This window comes from Tauraco erythrolophus, chromosome 21, assembly GCF_009769465.1.
Source record: "Tauraco erythrolophus isolate bTauEry1 chromosome 21, bTauEry1.pri, whole genome shotgun sequence".
Taxonomy (NCBI): domain Eukaryota; kingdom Metazoa; phylum Chordata; class Aves; order Musophagiformes; family Musophagidae; genus Tauraco; species Tauraco erythrolophus.
Window position 1 is genome coordinate 7,886,928 of NC_141485.1, and position 12,306 is coordinate 7,899,233.

Genomic DNA, 12,306 nt, shown 5'->3' on the forward strand with positions numbered 1-12,306 from the left:
CAGGGTCACAGGAGGTGTTTCATAGTGGGGGCAAAAGCCAAGAAGCAAGACTTGAGCAAGGTCCTGCTCCGAGATGATCCCTTCCAGTGGCACCAGATGGTCCCACAGGTGATCCCAGGATTTCCACAATGGAAAAGACCCCGATATGGGAATATTTGATCACCAATGTCTCTCATCTGTCCAAATCCTGCCCTCCATTCTGCTCTTTCAGCCCCACGCAGGGGACTGAACTTGAATTACAAGCAATTAAACACTGCAGTCATAAACGGGTCGAGAGCCCTGTGCCGCTCACCCGGCTGCGCGGCCCCTTCACTGTGCCCACAAGTAGCGTGGAAACCTGCACACATGCGTGCCAACAGTTTTTTAAAATAAAGGTGTTTTAAGTGAGGATGTTTAAGTGAGAAACACTGTATTTAAGCCTAGCCTGATGATGGCTGAGAGCTCATTCACCACACCCGACTTCTGCCAGCACCCCGTGGCACACCAAAGCTCCAGGAATCCTCAGCATCTTTGGTAAGTTTTGCTGCCACTTGGTGTAAAGTTTTTTCCTCCTTAGATGAAACGCAAATGTCAACAAACATGGAATTGGAGAGCGTCTAAACTTCGCATGCAACACACCCCAACTGAGAATTACTCCTTCCACCATGGAGGGATCGGGTCGGATACAGAAGGGTTTCTGAATAACTACTCAAAGCTTTCCTTCCACTCAGGAATTTCTTTCCCAGCCCAGAATTAAGCCAGGTTTGACACCCACACGTCAGAAGGCCAGCACTAAGGAATCATTTTTGATACGTAGCCTTCATCACGAGCAAACAGCACTCAAGTCCCTCAGCGCTGCTGAACTTGTGCACTCTATCACCTTACATTTAAAAGCAGATCGGCAAGTTTCAGGAAAATAAGAAAAAACCCACAAGGGGAATCAACTTTTTTTCCTAAGAAAACAGAAAAAGCCAAATACTGCAGTATCCCCTTCAAACCCAGATCCAGCCTGTCTCTTTTCAACTATAAACCCCTTTTTCCCCACTATTTAGCAAAATGACTGCACATATCAGACTTCATATAGAGAAAAAAAAAATAAATCTAGTAGCAGCTTACCATGCCACCAGGAAGAGTCACTGCCAACTGGTGACTTACGAATGAGGTGAAAAGCACAATTAGCAAGGGAAGAAACATGTTAAATATGCTTTGTTCACTCATCTGCCGACACCTGAATTATTGATAACACCAAATGACACACTTCTCCTGAGTACTTTTCCTGCAGTACGCTTTGTACCAATCTAATAGATCATTGCTAATGCCTACTTCAGTTTCTCGCTTCCTCCCTTGCAGGAGAAGTTGGTAATCACTAGAAACTGCCATTCTCTCTGGCCACGTCATGTTTGAGGACGTTCCTCCTCGCTCCCATCCCCCAAGCTACTCTCCAAAGCCAGTTGCCCAAGAGGAAGGCAGTTCGCTGCAGCCGGGACTCCCGCAGCCGCGTTAGCTCAGCCCGCAGGAATGCTGCCACTCCTCCGCTCCCAAGGGCTTCCTCGTCCTGGCCGGAGCAGGGATGAAGCTGAAGGGGCTCCTGAGGATTTATGGGGCGATGGAAGCCAGGAGATACCGCAAAAACCTAAGGGCTGCTTGTACCACCACCAAAAGCCTTGGGTCTCCAGCACTACCTGAATTACACCTGGCCCAGCGCACCCATCTGTGGGCAACTTCGCTCATGTTCCTGGGCAGCTCCATGTGCTCCTCCACTGCCATCCCAAACACATCCCCCTGTTTCAGGGCTGGCTGTGGTCCTCCTCTGTTGAAAGGCTGCTGTGTTCGACTGTGGCTTCCAGCCAAGCAGCCTTGCAGCCCTTGGGAGGGAGGAGGGCAGCTGCCTCCCAAGGCAATATTGGCGTGCCCAATACCTCTCCGGGCTGGCACCCACCACCTCGCCTTTGGAAGTCACACATGCAGTTTCGCAGCTGCACAAGCAGCTGTCTCCCATGCAGGAGGTTGGATTCCCCCAAAACCCAGGGCAGAAGCTCCCCTAAAATCTCGGTCACAGGGGACAGGCTGGATCCAGCTGCCTGCTGCACCCAGCCACGGCAGAGGCTGACAAGGCTGACTTAAACGAAGAGGGGACCAGAAACAAGAGAAAGACATGGGATGATGCTGGGGAGAAGATAAAAGAGCACAATGGCCTTTCATGCATGAATGGAAACCACAGCCCAGAGCCTCACACTGTTCTGCTGCTGTGCAATCACAGGCAGAGCACGGGGCTCATGCCCCGTGGCCAGGGGCCAGCAAAGCTGGCAGCCCACTGCCCTCCCCACTGCTCAGCTGGAGGGAGGCACAGGACGGCGCTGACGAGGCCAATCCTGCTGACGAGGCTGATGGGGTCATGCTGTCTGACACACTGGGCTGGGGGAAGTAGAGAAAATAACTCACTTCACTTGAGCATTTTTATAGCCTGTATCCTACCCTGGAACTATTAATCCGAGCCAAACCCTCAGTTGATAAGGAAGTGTCAGAGTTGAGAACACTCGTAAAAATCTTAATTTGCTCTCCCCATAACCCTCTTGCCCATGTGACTCACGCGTGCTATTGTACGCTTCGTTACACAACCGCCTTACTTCCTCCAGGGATCTTTGCCTCTCCCAGGGCGAAAACAGAGCGGTGGCAACCAAAGCAGTGGCCATTTGGAAACCTCTGCCCTCGTTTGCTGCAGATGCCAGAAGAGATGCACAGGCTGCGAGAAAAGAGCCTGGATAGAAGGACAGAGGTCTGCCTGTAGAGCTGGACCCGCTGTCCTTCTCCAGGATGCTCAGCCACCACCTGAGAGGGACCTCTCGTAGACAATCAGTGACTGTTCTCCATTTTCTGGACTGCGGCTCTGGACTCAAACACCCAGGTTGCCTCTCAGCTGCAAAGCGAGTCACAGCACGATACAAACTGTACGTGCCCTGGAAACCCCAACTCTCCAAGCAAACAATTAGGCTCAAAAAAAAACAAAAGTAACATTTAGTCTCTCTCTGCCTCTCCACGTCTCACAGGAGTGCCGTGGAAGCGTATGGCTGCTTCACCAGTGTGTATTTACAGCAGCTTCATGGAAAAGCTTGTGAAATGCTCAACAGCCCTGCCTCCAGCACAGCGGGATCAGCGACAGCGCCGGCTTAGAAACGCTGAGTAAGAAGGAGCAGCACGGCCGCTCCCTGCCATCGCCTGCCACTGGCACGCTGCGGGGGGCAGAGGTCCTTTGGGAGGGAGGCAGGATGCCCGTCGGGGCACACAGGGGTGTTTCGGACGTGCACGCAGAGCTTCGGAGATGTGGGAAACGCAGCGAGCGCTGATTACGGCTTCCAGCCTCGTTAGCGCGGCTGCGACGCAGGTTTCGGCGCGCACCCCCGGCGAGGTGGGTGGCCCCTTTGGCAGCTCCGCGCTTCCCGCTACGAGATTCATTTGTAATTGCTTGTAAAACTTTGCCAGTTGTTTGCAGTTGGAACAAAGCTGTCGGCACTCAGCGCCTGCCCCAGGCAGAGGTTTTGTTTAAATTTCAGCTAAAATGGTAGAGTTAGTCCTGATGTACTTCATGGCGAAAAACAAGCCCCAATACTGAACAGGGGATGTTAGAAGAAACAACCAGGAAGCCTATTAACATTATTTTGATCCCAAATGAAACAGAACAGCCATTTCAAGCCTCTCAACTAATTAGAGGCTGAAAATATAATTGTCAGACCACATAGTTACAGGCAAGCAGATTGTATGGGACGGTCTTTGTTACTTTAAGCAAAATTACAGGTCCGCGGGCTGCTTCTACTGAAGGCCACTACCAGCTGGTCTTCAACAACAGAAAACTTTTACTGATGAATAAGTATTAAAGAGAAAAGACTGGGCTAGCAGAGCTTAGGAATGCCACAGTAATACCAGATGACGATGACAAGTTGTTAAAAGTATTCTGATTGCTCTGCAACACTAAGTGATCCTAATTTGGCTGCACAGGAGTAAAACCAGAGGCGAGGTAGGAATTCAGAGAGGTAGAATTACTCACAAGACGAAGGGGCTGCTGTTTTCCAGGTCACGTACCTTAGAGCTGACCCCACACTCACGTACCTTAGAGCTGACCCACCTCACTCTGCGTGAGCTGCCAGACAAGGAGCAGGCAAAAAGTCTACTGCAATAATATATAAAAGCATATATATATATTACACACGCACTTTTATATTTTTATATAGAGTATATAAAAATATTTTTGTATACTATATATATTTAAAATACATATAATTCTTATATCCAGTCAAAATTGATGGCATTCCTGTCTCCATCGCCGCTGGGGCCACGGCTACAAGTGCCTCCAGGTGGCCAAAGCTCAGACAGCAAGCTTGAAGCAGAAATACAAAACCCACTAGTGATCCAAAGCAAAACAAGCTCGCACATGCAGCTTGGGAAAAAAATACAATAAAGAGAAGACTTGCTCAATATGTTTAAGTATTTATGCAAAGTATAGTCAGCTCTGGGCAACTCTGCTGACAAGGATATAACTCAATCCAATTACTGGTAGATGAAGCCTCAGAATTGGATAAATTCCATCAAGCTTACGAAAAAAGCTGTCCTTTTTACTGCTTAGAGTACTTAAAATGGATCAGACGCTTTTTTTTTTTTTTTGTTCAGGTTTGAATACGGGAATTCCCTCAGGCCTCTGAGCAATTCGAACAGCCCGCGATGCCCTCGACACACCCGAACTCCGGCTGCTCTTCCCAAGGACATCGGGGACTCGGGATTACAGACTGAATCTCACATTCACAGTAAACCTACCTGTGAGATGCGGGGAAGGTAAGAGATGTTCTCCCAGGGGAAGGGGGTGCCGTGGCATGCAGCACCGCACAGGCACTACCCATCCCGAGTACCAGGGGACAGTCTCAGACCAACAGGGAGCGAGACACGGACCTCATCTCGCGCAGCCCGCGGCACAGAACCACGTACTGCCCGAGCGCTGAACCACCCGGGCTTACCCATGGCCACCACGGCAGCTGGGAGAGGGGAACGGCTTCCAAACCCTTCCTGGCCGTCCAATCTAAGAATCTGTTCATGATTAAAATGCCCTGAAAGTGTTTTCCTTCATATTTAAAAACGATCAGACCTCTCTGAAGGCTGATTAGGCTCCTCTTGCATTCGAAGCAAGAACATCTAGGTTTCAAAGAGGAGACTGCACCCAAGAGATCACACTAGGACACATAAAGCAGCTCTTTGCAGGACTGCAGAGAGACCGGGGAAAGCCGCTGTCGCCAGAAACACTCCTGACTACGCAGCACCATCCTACAGAAGAATTTCACCTTTTGGCCTTCAAAACAGTACCTAGACTTGGCTAGTGCTGTGCTAGTCCTCACGCACATTCTCAGTCCAAGTTTATACAGCTGTACAGTGAAGATATCAGAGGCCATTCCCCAAGCCAGTGCCATCATCGGTCATGGAGTCACGCGGGTAACGTCGGGACAGATTATTCAGCCCTACTTGCCTGATAGCTACACATCGAGGAGGAGAGAAACAGTATGTGCATGTGCCAGCTACAAAGGAGGGTAGTTGAATGTGTGCACGCAGATAAGATTACAGAGAACACAGCAACAGGAGGACAGAAACCAGAGCCACGTTGGGAAAGCAAATCCCTAAGGAAGTGTTGAAGGAGTGGCAGAGCAAGGGAGAAAATAGGCAGAGTGAGTTTAGGGAAGGGATTTCAGGAGCACAACCGCCATGGAGTCAAACCTCCTGAACGGTGAAAGGGGTGAGAATAATTTGGAGATTTTGCCAAGCTCAAGTTTTTCGCACCGGCAGTTCCAGCGCAGCAGGTAGGGCAGGTTGAGGAGATGAGGGACTTCAGTCTCAATGGGCTACATAGAAGGGACTTACCATGAAAGTGGGAAAAAACGAAAATCGGTGACAGGAGGTCAGCAGGAGCAGAAGTGAGCTTTGCCTTTAACCAGGGCGAAATGACACAGCATGAGGCAGGTGAGAAATTGAGAATAAAGGGGAAGGAGAACGGTGTAATGAGGAGGAAGAGACAGCACAGGGTCAGAGGCAAGAGGACAAACCAGAGGAGAACTTGTGCCTGCTGCAGGGAAAGGAGACGAGCGTGTGGGAAATGTGGAGAGGCAGGAAGGGAGGTTGACATGGTATTTTGTCTTTTTCCCTCCGAAGAACCAAGGTCCTCTGCAGTAAAAAGAAAGGGGAAAGACAACTTGAGAAGTCAGAGGTGTGCCTGGAGCAGCCACAGGCTTAATGCCTGACAAAAGCTCTTGTTTAGTGAAGGCAACAGGGGTCTGTGCTTGAGCTGGGCTGGGGTGAAGACCCCGAGACAGAAGTAGCACTGGGGCACAGGCAGTTTTGGGGTTCACACTGGTGACTGGTATAGAAGTGAGGACTGACAAGGGTGGTAGAAACAGCAAAAGTGTGGCAGCCATGGAAGGACAGATGCAGGAATGCAGAAGAAGAGCGATGAAACAGGGGAAGGGGAGATCCTTATGGTGCATCCAAGCTGCAGGACCATTTCTCCAGCACTATTCTGTCTGTTCCACCTTTTCCTCTGCCATGTCTTGCTCAGTCAGGAAAGATGGATACACAGAGGAGCCAGAAAACAGTTTTCACCATGTGCAAGATGGCAGTGCACAGGCAGACTCTGAGAAGACTCCTGAGGACACCTCCAGCAAGAAGTGCCCAGCAGTGCCACCCAGATGCCACCAAGGCATGCAGGATTACAAGGAAGAGAACAGAGCTCAGTGCTTTGCCAGACCCCTAACGAGCACTGCTATCTATCACTGCAACGATTTCAAGCATAATTAATTTCATCAGTGTGCCCGCCTGCCAGCTGAGTCCACTCTTGATGCTAGCGACAGTGAAATCGGAGTTTCAAGGGGAAACCAGTAACTGCGAAGGAAGCCCCACACACCGCCGAGCGGGGACCGTTAGCGTGCATTACTCAAGACCATCTCCTTTCTCTTACCAAGGCCGTGGCATTGAAATATGCTGCTCTGCAGGTGAAGCAGCCGAGGGGCTGGGGGCAGCCGGTGGCACCAGGTGGCAGCAGCATACCAGGGACGCTCCCCTGCCAGGTCAGCCTCTGCCTCCACCTTCATCTTTCTAACGAACGGGCAGAGGCTCTGCACGATGCCACATGGGCTGCCATTGCCACGCTGATTCACTTTCCATCACAGCCAGTGAGAAGCTGAGACACCAGCAGAGAGTGAGACAGATCCCTCGTTCCACAGGGAGAAACCATGGACCTGGAGCCCCCACTGCCCCCATGCCATGCCCACCCTCCAGGCCTCTCATCCCAAGCCGGCAGAGAAGGAATTCGAAGCCAAGGCTCCAAGCTGAACTTCATAACCACCAGACTAACAGAGAGAGGAAGCACAGCTTTGGCAAACATCTCCAAAGCTCCCTGTAACTCCAGCCCGTTGTTCTCCAGTTTTGTTTGCTTTTCTCTAAAAAAGCAGTTGGGACATTTCAAGTCACAATTAAGCCTTTATTCAAGTACAAACAATTGCCTGGTTCCTCCCCAAAGCAGTGCAGATGGACCTATCCCAGCTGCACTCCAGGCTCCTGCCTGCTCCTCGGAATCTGCCTGTAGCCCCTGGGAGATGCGTGGGCATCGGGCTCCCTCGAACTCTGCTGCTGGCAGCCCCACTACCTCTCTCCACACCATATCGTGTGAGATTTTAACTCAATCTCAGGAAGGAAGCAGCAACGGCTTCAAGGAAACAGTGCCTGCGCTACTGAGGTCACATTCCAAGTCCCCAGGCTGCAGAAGCACTGTTTAAACTACTCTCTGTGCAAACACTCAGTAGTTCTTACGCATCAGGAGAATTCATCTCTTAGTTCCCATCGACTTGTGGAGTCTTTGATAGCCATAGTTTTCTCTGAAAAAGTCTTTGTGACTGCAGAAAAAAGCCTGAAATACGTGACCCAAACGCACCAGAAGGCTCAGAAATCAAAAGATAAAGCCTTGAAGTGTGCTGCTCCCCCTCTCCACCCCACTCCAACTTTCCCAAGCCAAGCTCATGGCTCTTCGGAGCACTCGGCTGCAATATGCTCGTACTCACCATCTGGGTACTTCGAAATAATTTCAACTAAACAGCAGCAACACAACTTCAGCCCAGTTGCTATTACAAATATAACTCCTGTTCTTCTTTTACACAGGTGCATAAACATACTCATCTGGTATTATTTTAGAAGTCCTAAGGGTTCTAAGGCATCTGCCTGCAGCCAGAGGACAGGATCGACAAGGGAACCACAGCCCTCGGTAAAGGCAGCTGAGAGCCAGGCAGGATACCTCTGGCATCCAAACCTGGCACTAGACTAAACAGCACCTGCCTGCAAGCATCTGAAAAGCACAGGGATTCAATAAAAACAGCGTCTGAGAGAAAAAAATATTGCTGTTATTCCAGGTGACCACATGCCCTGTAACGGTCCTGCAACACCACTGGGTTTGACGGCCCTGAGAGGGCCACGCTTCCAGCTCCAGCTGCATCTCCTCAGCTCTGTATCCCCTTGGGGTTGTTCTGCACATGCTGCTGACCAGAGGCAGGCCCCAGGCCGAGCCCATGCGCCACCATCGTTCGCATACAAAATTTCTAGGAGAGCCTGTTTTCTCCAAGGGTAGTTTTCTTCCACTAGAATAAAATAAAGCATTTTTTAGTTACCCACATAAACATGTACATTAAAAAGTTACGACAGAAACTAGAGCACATCTGAGAGGACAACAGAGCATCGAGATTTCTTCTTTTGACTCATCGAAACCAAGTCACCCAAACCAAGCCCAGCTTCCCCGGCAGCCTCCTCGCAACCAGCCGCACCGGCAAGAGGAAGATCCTGCACCAGGGTCTGCAGTGCTGAGAGCAATGTCCAACTGCTTGAAACGCAGCTGGGAACACATGTCTCTGCTGAACGCTCCTCCCTGCTCCTGGTGGAAACCTGGTTCCCCTCTTAAACCTGCAATAATTGCACCATTATCAAATTAAGTACACAACTCCACCTACTGCAGGAAGAACGCTCTAAAACGGAGAGACAAACATCTGCTTGGGGTTGCTACCATCAAGCTACAGGAAGGCAGATGACCACAGATGAGAGGAAAACCCTTGAGAGTTGTTGTTAAGAGCTCACTTTCGATTACACTTTCAGCTTGAAATCTCTCGCTTTTTGCTGAGCATGGTCCTCCAACGGTCAAACCTGCCAGCTTCTGTGGAAGCACCAGGTTTGCAGGCAGCCAGCTTCTTCGGATGGTACTTCATGATGACAGTCTGGACATCCTCCTTCCCTGCGCCGCTGTGCCTCTCAGGGCTTCATTTTGTGACTGCTGGTCTTCCCAACCAGGCACGTACAGTGAGGAACTTGGAAACTTCACCTTGATGAGACTTTTTCTAGGGGTAGTATCTCTCCTCTTATCAAGCGATACCTAACCTGGCCTTTATCAATTCCCCTTTCCCACCCCAAGCCCCCAAAATCTCCCATTTAAAAAGGTTAAACTGGAGCCTCTTGTCTTGAATTTCCAGGTATCCAGAGCCTGCAAAAATGTTTTGCACTTCAGCAGTGGAAAATCACGCGAAGGGACTGCCTTGCACACTGACCTGCTCTCGTTAATAAACTCACCTCAAACGACACGGGCAGGACAGCAAGTTCAGGTAAGCTTAATTGCTACTGTCCCTGCTGTCAACCAGGAGCTTAACTGTTTCTAAAACCAGTGCTGTCTGTGACGTCCGCTCCCAAGGCTCTCTTGGAAAGGGAAATCCCCAGCCAATCGATAAAAGGAAAGAGAAGGCAGTTCGATATATATAGCAAGTCCCCCGCTTATCTAGCAGTAAGAGCTGCACAAACTCACACGCGCTGTCCCTTGGCCGCTGCCAGCTCCCACCAGGGCAGGGCACAAAGACGGCCAGACAACACGCTCAGTACTGAAAGGAGGCCTGAGGATTTATACTCATCTGCTGCAACTCACACATTTTTTTTTTTTAGTGCAAGGAACAGAGCCTGGGATTTCTTACCTTTATTAACTGACTGTATTAAAACTCGTTAAGGGTCAAATTCCTGCCTCTCAAAGGCTTAGGCAAAAAGTGAAATGCATCAGACCTACTTTATCGACAGAAAGACAACTCTCGGAAGGCAATGGGGATTTTGTCATCTTTGCTCGGATACAAGACAGTCACCTTTCTCATGTCAGCGCACCACCAGCACAGATGCGATCCCACAGCCACTGAAACCAGCGGCAGATCGATCTATCAGCAATGTCAGCTGGAGTTAGATTTTCCCCAGCACTGCTTATTTGTTTCAGCATATACTCAGCAACACAAGCCAGCACCCAGGGCTGCAGCACAACAGCTCCGGGTCCCGGCAGCAACGGGGAACAGGCAGAGCGGAAAGCTGTGTCTTTGGAAGAAGTCAGAGTCGCAGCGCTGGAGGAGGCATCCTGCTTCCCATCCTCTGTCGCTCCAGGAACAACCCTTTGCCCTGCGATTTTTGGGGGGTGGGAGGAAGCAGGAGCAGCAGCACAGCTATCCACAGCCCAAGGCAGTGGGATCCCACCCGCTGGGCTCCCTGCTCCCCAGGGAACTCCACCGGATGAACCGGCTGCTCACTCAGACTTCCATTTGGACTGCTTTGTCATTAGTAAAACATGCTAAAAATGTGACTTCCTCTTGCTACGAGGAGCAGACCTATTGAATCTCTTCTAAGAAGTTTAAGTAACTTCCTCTCATATTTCAATAAAAGGCAGAAAGCCTACAGGCAGAACAGTTTCTCTCATATTTCTGGAAATTCCTCTTGTAGAAACACCTATTGAAGAAGGAAAGATGCAGGTCGGGGTGGGGCGGGGGGCGCAGGGAGTGATAAAGAGAGCTTCACTTTTCATCAAGTCTGTCCTTTATAATAAAATAAAACTGTTATTCCACTTTACAGAACAAAACCACTTTTGCTTCCTCTTTTGCCTCATTTAGCAATGGCAATGAAAGCTCTGTGCAGTTTCCTAATGAGGCAGTTAGAAGCTCTGCACGGAACCCTTGCATTCAATAGCCTTATATTAAAAAATAATCTCCAGTTACTCTCCTTGCTGAACAAAACAGGCTCTGTCTAGTATTATCTTATCCAGCATCCCAAGGTGCTTGGCTTTCCGATGGAAATGCAGAGAACAGGCAGTAGAAAGGTACCCATCTACCTACGGGCACGCCAGGAGGGGTGACACTCCCCAGAGAGCAGAGCTAGCAGACAGAATATATTAACTTTTAAAATTACAGAAAAGGGAAGGAGCAAAGAACAGAATAGGTAAGAAATTATCTGGTGTCAGTCCAAGGAAGTGCAAAGGACAGGAGGGAGGGGTATGAGTTGCCTGCTGGCACATACCAGCCCTGGCATCCACTCCCGCTGTGGATCCATCCGCATGCAGTCCGCGCTGGCTGCCTGCCGGTAACGTGGCATTCTCTCCGGCAGCTGCCCGCAGTATGTCTGCAGGCTGCCCTGTAACGAGCACGGCCCCTTGGATGACAGAAGCCACCGGCTCTCCTAACAGGAACGGTCAGCGGCATGAGTCAGCCACAGGCACAAGAAAGGACATGACCAACTCTTCAGACAAAAGCAGGCCCGTTCATTAATTTCTTCTGATCATTTATTCGCCTTAAAGTACTGCAGGAGATTCGCCGCAGGCCCAGCTTCTCTCCAAGTCCAACCCCAGCCTGAGGCAACTCCATTAATTATCACTTCCTGCACCAAGTCTCATCCCTCACCTTCAGCAAGCAGAAAAGCTCCTCTCCAAGACGGTTCTTCATGCCACCAACCTGCTGTGCTACAGAAAGCAACCATCTGCTCTGCCAGGGTTGGCACCCTGATATCTCACAGAATCACAACATGCTACAGGAACACAGAGTCAACACCATTCTTAACGTTCAAGGCAAAGATTTGCCCGGGTCACCCCTGCGAAAGACACTGCCCCCTGAAGCTCCCCCTCGGTGTTCTCACCAGGCACTGCAGAAGCCCACTTGAAGGATCACAACTGCCAGGCTGAGGAACAGAAATGAAGCTGTCACAGCTGTCGGGCCAACATCGGCAGAAGGACCAGAGCAAAGCTGCTGCAGCAACAACTTTAAGGTACCGTTTCCACTTCAGGCAGAGTAGCACTTGACGCTGCCCTATAAGATGGTGCAATCTGGCAAAGCTACAGAGAAAGTCTGGGACTTGCTCCTAGGTCCCCTCGGGGATTTCTGCACATACTCCAATACCTGGGAGTCTCCCTCCACAGCCCCTTCCCTTACCACAGGACTAACAAAACCATTGTGTATTCTTGCTGTTATGTGCCCTTTA